Here is an 8,199-nt window from a genome sequence, read left to right as displayed (position 1 = left end):
GGGGGAGGGTTGCATTAATTTCTCATTGATATTTTATTTGTAAATATGTACATCGCTTATAATATTACACTTACACTATACCTTCAGTCATAGGCAATAAATATCTCCAAAAAATATTTTTTTCTATCAATTGTTTGTTTCTGTGATTGACAGTTTATCTGTTCAATCTGAATAACACACACACACACACAGAGAGAGAGAGAGAGAGAGAGAGAGAGAGAGAATGAATATGAACTGTCAATTTTTTTTATCATTTATTTAATCTCTTAAGACACCTTCAGCCTTTGAAGTTATTACTATTATTACTATTTTCTACAGTACATTAATTTTTTCATCTGTTTCCCTTTTTTTTTGCCATTGGTGGTCAATTCAGCGCTGGACTACATTACCCATCAGCCCCTGCATGTCACCTGACCAGGTCACATGTCTGATTAGCAACCACACCTGTACTGTGTTTTTGTCCCCTATTCAGCCCTGGATTACAGAGTTAGGGAGGACAGATTAAGATGGTCTGGACATGTTCAGAGGAGGGAGAGTGAGTATATCGGTAGGAGAATGTTGGACATGGAGCTGCCAGGCAGGAGGCAAAGAGGAAGGCCAAAGAGGAGGTATATGGATGGAATAAATGAGGATATGAAGCTAGTGGGTGTAAGAGTTGAGGATGCAGAAGATAGGGAAGAAGATAGTGGCCACCCCTGAAGTGAAAAGCCAGAAGAAGAAGAAGAAGAAGAAGAAGAAGAAGAAGAAGAAGAAGAAGAAGAAGAAGAAGAAGAAGAAGAAGAAGAAGAAGAAGAAGAAGAAGAAGAAGAAGAAGAAGAAGAAGAAGAAGAAGAAGAAGAAGAAGAAGAAGAAGAAGAAGAAGAAGAAGAAGAAGAAGAAGAAGAAGAAGAAGAAGAAGAAGAAGTCTCTATGTTAATATCCATAATATTCCAAATTAACAGGAAGTTGCATCATCTCAATTTTCCTGAAGATCAGGAGAAGAAGAAAAGTAAGTTTTTTCCCCATATTTTCCTGTTTGTTATTTTGACAAATTTCTAGATGAAACAATTGGAAAGATTCTATTTATTCATTAGATTAGCGTCTCTTTGCGTTAGCGTAGATGCTAGAAAGATTTTGTGAGTGTGTTAATTGTTAAGTTAAAAATGATTTGAGTTTTAAACAAATTTCTTTATCTTAAAGTCTTTCCTTCGAACCCACTCATCCTGACGGATGAATCAAGCTCCGTTCAACCGACTCCACTGTGTACACAGAGCTCTTTTTTCTCTTCTTAATTAAGCTTAATTTAACTTCCAATTCCTTTTAGCCAATTTTACTTTTAGCCTCGATTATTTCCCTGACATTGTTCTCTGTTAAAGAGGATCACCTCTGCTCAATGAATACAGACAGGAACATGATTGCGATAAAAAAAAGGCAGGTTTATCATAGAATGAGGGGCAATTTTTGAAGGGAGACGGGCGTAATTATCATCTCAGGAAGCAGGTGGCAAGCAATTAAACTATTTATAGGTAACCTTGGGGCTCTTTTCCTCTAAATGAGGTTTCCTCAAACGAGGGAAGGATTTGTGGAAAAATCTGCAGAGACAATAATATAGATCGAGATTGAACCAGAGACCTGAAGGAGATGCCCTAGTACACCACCTCCCACCCCTGATTATGCCCCCCAGCCCTGATGATGCCTCCCACAACCTGATGATATCCCGCCCCTCCATCCATCAAGCCATCAAAATTTATAATTGATTAAATACTTAAAGAAAACCCACAGATCTGACTGGATGCCTGTTTAGTGCTCACACTCTGGCTGTCTGGATATTCATATTTAAACAAGAAAGAGGCGTGGCCTTTACAGGAGGATGTTTTTGTTTGTTTTGTTCATTAACTTTTACCACTATGCACTGGAAACGCTGGATAAAGTCATTTTTCATTCACAACTTATAACTTCACATAGCATTTTTACAGAATAGTCATTCATTTCCTTATTTTATTACCCAGAAACTTCTCCAAGCTGGTCTTTAAACCTTCACACTAGGCTGAAGACCTCTCACTCATACCTGTGTTACATGAAGCTTTTCTTTTTCTCATTTTTTTTCTCATTCTGGGAAACTTCTAACTTCGTCTAAAGAAGAGAGAAACCAGATCTCCCTGGTTCCTGGTCCCTGGCTCCCTGGTCCCTGGCTCCTGGAAACCTGTTATCCCTAGCGCTCACAGAATTTTTATTATTTATTTATTTTAAATATAACCTTTAGTCTTTGGAGTTATTTTTTTCCATATGAAGCCATCTTTTACAGAACATGAATATCAAATATTTTATAAATATTTCAAATAAAACAAATTAAAAAAAAAAAAAAGCTGGAAATAAATAAATAAATAAATATAAATAAATATTCTTTCCATTTCTTTCTCTTTTTTTATTTCTTAAAAAATCATTTATATTATAAAAATCATCTCTAAGTCAATGATTTGTTGTTTTTCCTGCCAAAACGTTGATGCATTCATTTGTCTTTAGTAATCATTTTCGTAATCTCCTGCTGTCACTTGTAGCTGAGAAAATCCCATAAACACTCTCTGTGTTCTTAGAGAAAGCTGTTCGAGTTGCTTTTCTTACAAAGCATTCACTAATCCTATTAACTCTAGCTTTGCTTTTATTTATCAGCTTTCATTTTGTCTGAGCGGAGAAGCTTAACGTCTGACAAACAAGGACAAAAAAAAAAAAACCTACAGATTAGTAGAACTGAAACTATAAAAGGTGCTGGACGTGATCTATCCACCTCAGTGTATTCGTATCCATTAACAGCCTCCAGAGTGCTGGCTGATATTCCAGATGTGCATGAGCTTACTTTTGCAACATGTGACACACGCAAGTACTTTCTCTGGCTCTGGACCTGCCTACTGAAGGGTGAAGCAAACGGAAATGAGATTCTGATCATATCTTTGGGTTCTGGGACTGGAAACGAGGTCTACAAGTGGCCATCCCTGTGGCTCGCGGTGACATCTGGAACTCCCGGCTCAGAATGAAATGCCTTGTTATCCGGCAATCGTTGATCCGAAGTAGAAAACCTGTCTCCGGGTTCAACCAAGGGGTCAGCTGCATCCCGGGAAAAGCTTATTATGGAGTTTTTTCCATGCATGTAAGATTGTATTCATATATTCCAGTGTGGCTTTTATTTCGATACAGAGGCTCAGGATACACATACAGGCTACACCATGTGGGTTAGTTTAAATAGCTTCCATTTTTGTGTGTGTGTGTTGCACAGGAAGACTTTCGAATATAAATAAATCCGTAGCTATCCAAATTAAAAAAGCAATGAGCCGTAGAACAACGGCTAAACATGAATTTCGTTCTGATTATCTGCTTCGCTGGCAGCACAGCTGTGTGTTCTTCTGATTTGACCAGCAGAATATTGATAGATACATAAACCCCAAGCATCCAGCACCGTGTTCAACAACACCTGAGTAGGTTTCATCTAAAACAAAATGGCCAGAATAACCTGATTATCCCAGGTTATCAAATTTAGGCCAGTGGAAATGTGTACTGTAAATTATGAAGCACTGCATGACTGGAGACAGAACTGACATCATGATGCAAGGCTTCAGATAACATCAGACACAACAGTCTGTAACACCTCATCCAGTCGTTTCTCATCAAATAAACATCTGGAATGATTTTTTTTTTTGCCTCCTCCAATTAAACCGTCGACGTTAGAATTGTTTTTGAGCAGAAATTCAATTTAAAGCGCACAGATGAATCAGACTCGGCACTCAAAGCTTCTCTTCAGGCTTAATCTGCACATCAAGATTAAGTACTTCAGGTTCTGTGCATGACAAATTATTCTTCCATTAAAAAGGAATAAAAAAAAAAAAGACTATGTGATGTTCAAACTTTTACTTTTTACTCTGAGAACTGACTAAAGAGTGCAGGAGTGAAAGCTTCAGTGAAAACACATAGATAATGTATATTTTTATCTCGTAGGTTTGTGAAAATATCTGGAATATTCGAAAATTAACAGGAAGTTGCATCATCTGAATTTTCCTGAAGATCATGAGAAGCAGAAAAATAAGTTTTCTAATTGTTTTTCTTTCTTTGTTCAGACAAATTTATAGATTCAAATAATTCAATTTAACCATTACATGAGCGTGTCTTTAGCATTAGCATGGATGCTAGAAAAGCACATATTGTGTGATAATTCTATGTTAAATTACTTGAGACACTTTTGAACGGTTAGTGTTGTTTTTTAACACATTTCTTTATCTTGTGTATTTATTACAAAGTCTTATTGAAAAATTTCCTTCAAACCTGCTCGTTTGAAGAAAACACGTGGATAATGTGATTAAATTGTGAGAGGGGAAAAAATCATGTGAAAGTAAATGAATCCTATAAAAATAAAATGAGAAAATAATCATGTAAAAAATGAACAAATCAGGAGGGGGAAAAAAATCGCATGAAAATAAATGAATCATGTGGGAAAAACTTTGCGAAAGTAAATGAATTGTGTGGAAAAATAATGTGGAGTTAATTTTATTGTGAACGCAAATGAATCTTACAGAAGAAATCACATAAAAAATGAAAGTTCTTTCAATCATATAACTTTCAATGGCTGACTTGTTTCTAACACAAATGATATCAATATCTTGATTTGGTATAAAACTACCAGAATTCTCAGAAAAGGGCCAAACTATATTTTTAAAGATAACCTCCTTAACTGTTGTGGGATTTCACAGAGTCACTGATGTTTCTCTTTCTAAAACACGACTGTATTAAGATATTGATATTTAGTTCATTTCATTCTCATTCGGTCAGGGCTGGAGATTTCCAGCATTTCACTGCATGCAATATTCATCAGTCTTGGCAATTTGGGAAATGAATCATTTAACTGAATGAACTGAAATGACTCGACTCGCTGAAAAGATTCGAGAAATTGTAACACTCTCTGGCATAGTGGCATTTTTCCAGTTGCTGGAGTGCTACCATCAGGTACACCCGTAGCATCTTAAGTGTATACTGTGAATCGTTTAAAATTATTTTAAGGTGTGTAATTAGACCTTAAGGACCACTTATGCATATCCAAAGTATTTCTTCTAAATTAAAATGAAAGGTTCACCACATGCACATTCCCAGGATCATGATACATGCTAGAGATAAAATAAAAAAGATATACCCTTGATGGTACCACTGTACTGACAAGTTTGGTACTTTTATTTCTGAAAGTGAATGTCAGACAAGGGTGCCCCAGAGGTTGTCCAGTGCTTCCAGAAGTTCAGTACATATGTCGGGCAGAGGTAATCAATGATAGAGTGCCTCCTGGGCAGGTTTCTAGGAATCCTGGTATGTAGGTATCTACTTGTTGGTCTCGAACTCCCTTACTAAAAAATCCCAATAGTTATTTTTGATACTTCTGCCAATCTTCAACTACAACTTCTTTAATGTGGGTATCTAAGTTGAATCATCAATCATTTTTAATTTCTTACTTAATATCTTGAGCTGGACCAGGAGCAACATTTGTGGACTCCTCTTCTGTAAATAAGATTTCAACTTTCAAAATTAGTTCTCTTGGGCCACAGCAATGAGCGTATGGGATCCTACCACTGGACCACCAGGAGGCTACACAGCCACACCTACTATACAGAGATCTATTTACAGGAATGTGGCCAAAGTCAATATCAATATGTGGTTCCAGACTTGTTGCAAACATCTCATCCCAACACACCCCCACATTCCAGGGCCCTGTACCCTGAGTAATAAGTTCCACTTCCTGTTTCATGACCTGTCTACCTTTGCAGTCATGTTCACAGTTGTTTTGCAAGGTCCTGCTCACAGCATGTTCCACTGTGCAAGTACCTGTCTGATATGAATGTGTTTTCAGTCTGTGATTACACTTTGGAATTTTCCCTTTAACCCTCTGCTAATTTAGCTAATTTATTTTAGTGCAGTGTTTCTATTGCAACCAGCACACAGAGCCTAAACCATCTCCCAGGTCTCAGTTGTTACACTTGGCCACTCAAGGCTTCTTTGCAAGTCTCGCTTGTTACCTTGTTGAAGCGAATCCAAGCTCTACGACTACAGTTGCCCATGTTTTTGAAGAACATCTGTTACGACACATCACAGTGGTAGTCCTTTCTCTGCACTCCATGTGTTCATTTGTGTTGTCATAGATTATTTGCTTAATGAATGGAAAATCTCGTAATGCAGTCATGCCTTGCTGAGAATCACTCTGAGGTCATCCCTTGCTGTAGGTCACTAAGAGGTTATGTCTTGCTGAGTGTCACTCACTGTGTTTGGGGTTTGAAAAACTTCACAGTCTATTTTCGAGAGCCTGCTGAAGCTTTAAAGTGCACACCAAGATTAGTCATGTAACAGAGAACACCACACAGCTTGTAATTCTAAGGATGCTCATGAATTGCAGGTGTAATTTGTGAGATATCAGAGCGAGGGCCAAATGCTTTGCCTCAATCAATCAAAACATAGAGATGGTTTGAAAGAATGACCTATTTTCCCAGATTCCAAATACATAGCTTTTTTTATCATATCCAAAATAAAAAACAAAATAATAATAGCCAGAGCTTTTGTGTTTGTGGTGACATGATGTCACCAGGCTAGGATTTTAGGGTTCGGGGGAAGTCAAAGTCCAGGGATTTGGGGGTTCAAGGGGAAGTCAAAGTCCAGGGATTTGGGGGTTCAAGGGGAAGTCAAAGTCCAGGGATTTGGGGGTTCAAGGGGAAGTCAAAGTCCAGGGATTTGGGGGTTCAAGGGGAAGTCAAAGTCCAGGGATTTGGGGGTTCAAGGGGAAGTCAAAGTCCAGGGATTTGGGGGTTCAAAACCTATATTCACAAGTAAGTCAGAAATTTTGGTATTCAAAGGGAAAAAAGTCATAATGATTTTCAGGTGAGTTCTTAACAGGTTGAGCTTATCCAAGGTCATCATTTAAGTCATGCTTGAATGTCTTGGTGACTGGGCATGGGATTCATTCATTGCTATTTTTTAATTCTACTGTATGTTAATTAATAATTAATTGTGTATTTAATCACACTGTGTGTGATTCACACTTGGAGAGTATAGGGATAACATGACTCTACAAGGGGTCTGCAACACCACATTGCACCTATTCACAATGCCACCCTGATATCTGACCGTTTCAAAAGGTTTTTGTGGTTTGTGAGTGGCAATTTTCAGCTTTTTAGGAAGTTCTTTTCACTGTGGGTGGATATATTTTCTATACTGTGGTGAAGGCTGAAAGCAGCCTGTTCCACACTGTGCACCTCTTCAGTAGTTAAGGCACTGTGGTTGGATGGAGGCTTTTCAGCTTTCTCAACTGACATAGTAGGTAGGAGAATAAAAGACTTGGTTATGAGTATGAGGTGTTTAAATGGGATTCTAACAGATTACGTCTTAGAAAAATTAGCACTAGATGATGATGGTGTTGTGTCCTGTCCTGTACTAAAACTGTGTAGTATCTGTTCTTATCAGTTTAATATCTGATACGTCCTCTATATGAAGACTCCGTATTAGTCAGATTTTTAGGAGGCTTTCTCCGTCCACTCCGCGCATCAACCTGGTATTGCAGTACTTCCAGGCTTGTACGGGTGGTGTTAGCTCAAGTGGTTAAGGCTCTGGGTTGTTGATTGGAAGATCAGGGTTCAAGCCCTAGTGCAGCAAGCTGCCACAATTGGTCCCTTGAGCAAGGTCCCCAACCCACCTTGCCCCAGGGGTGCTGCATCATGGCTGACCCTGCACTCTCATCCCAACCCTCCAAGGATGGGATATACTGTACGATGGAAGAATTTCACTGTGCAGTAATGTACATGTGACAAGGCTACTTAACTTAATGAAGTCTTCATCTTTCCTCACTACCACTGATCACACATAGTTTAGACTGACTGTAAGTGGCAGTAGTGCTCAGAAATTGGGTTTATTCTGACTGGATTTGTGTCTGTATTTATGTTCAGGTTCTTGTTTTTTGTGTGATGGTGTTGACTGTGGTATTAGCATAAAAGTTGAAGCTTTGGAAGTAATAGTGTTTGACCAGAATATACAGAAGAGGACACAAGTGAGCTGGACAGACTAAAGTATTAAAGTACTGCAGTATCGCTCTATAGGTAGAAGTGAATCAAGTGTAAAATCTGACTACTTTACTATCCGCAGGATGGCGCATGGTCTTGTGGGTAATGTAGGAAATAATTAAACAGTCAATTTCATTACAAAGTTAAT

The 8,199-nt window shown here is 38.1% G+C and overlaps 1 non-coding gene across 1 annotated transcript; it reads left to right on the top strand.

Annotated features, from left to right (window-relative positions):
* Window positions 1-7,405: 7,405 nt before the first annotated feature.
* Window positions 7,406-7,588, top strand: LOC131365358 (U2 spliceosomal RNA). Its single transcript, XR_009206658.1, has one exon. It is a non-coding gene; the product is annotated as a U2 spliceosomal RNA (small nuclear RNA).
* The last annotated feature ends 611 nt before the right edge of the window (window positions 7,589-8,199 follow it).

Source organism: Hemibagrus wyckioides, linkage group LG14 (genome assembly GCF_019097595.1).
Source record: "Hemibagrus wyckioides isolate EC202008001 linkage group LG14, SWU_Hwy_1.0, whole genome shotgun sequence".
Taxonomy (NCBI): domain Eukaryota; kingdom Metazoa; phylum Chordata; class Actinopteri; order Siluriformes; family Bagridae; genus Hemibagrus; species Hemibagrus wyckioides.
The sequence above is the reverse complement of the archived record's forward strand: the minus strand, read 5'-3'. Positions and strand labels throughout refer to the sequence as shown.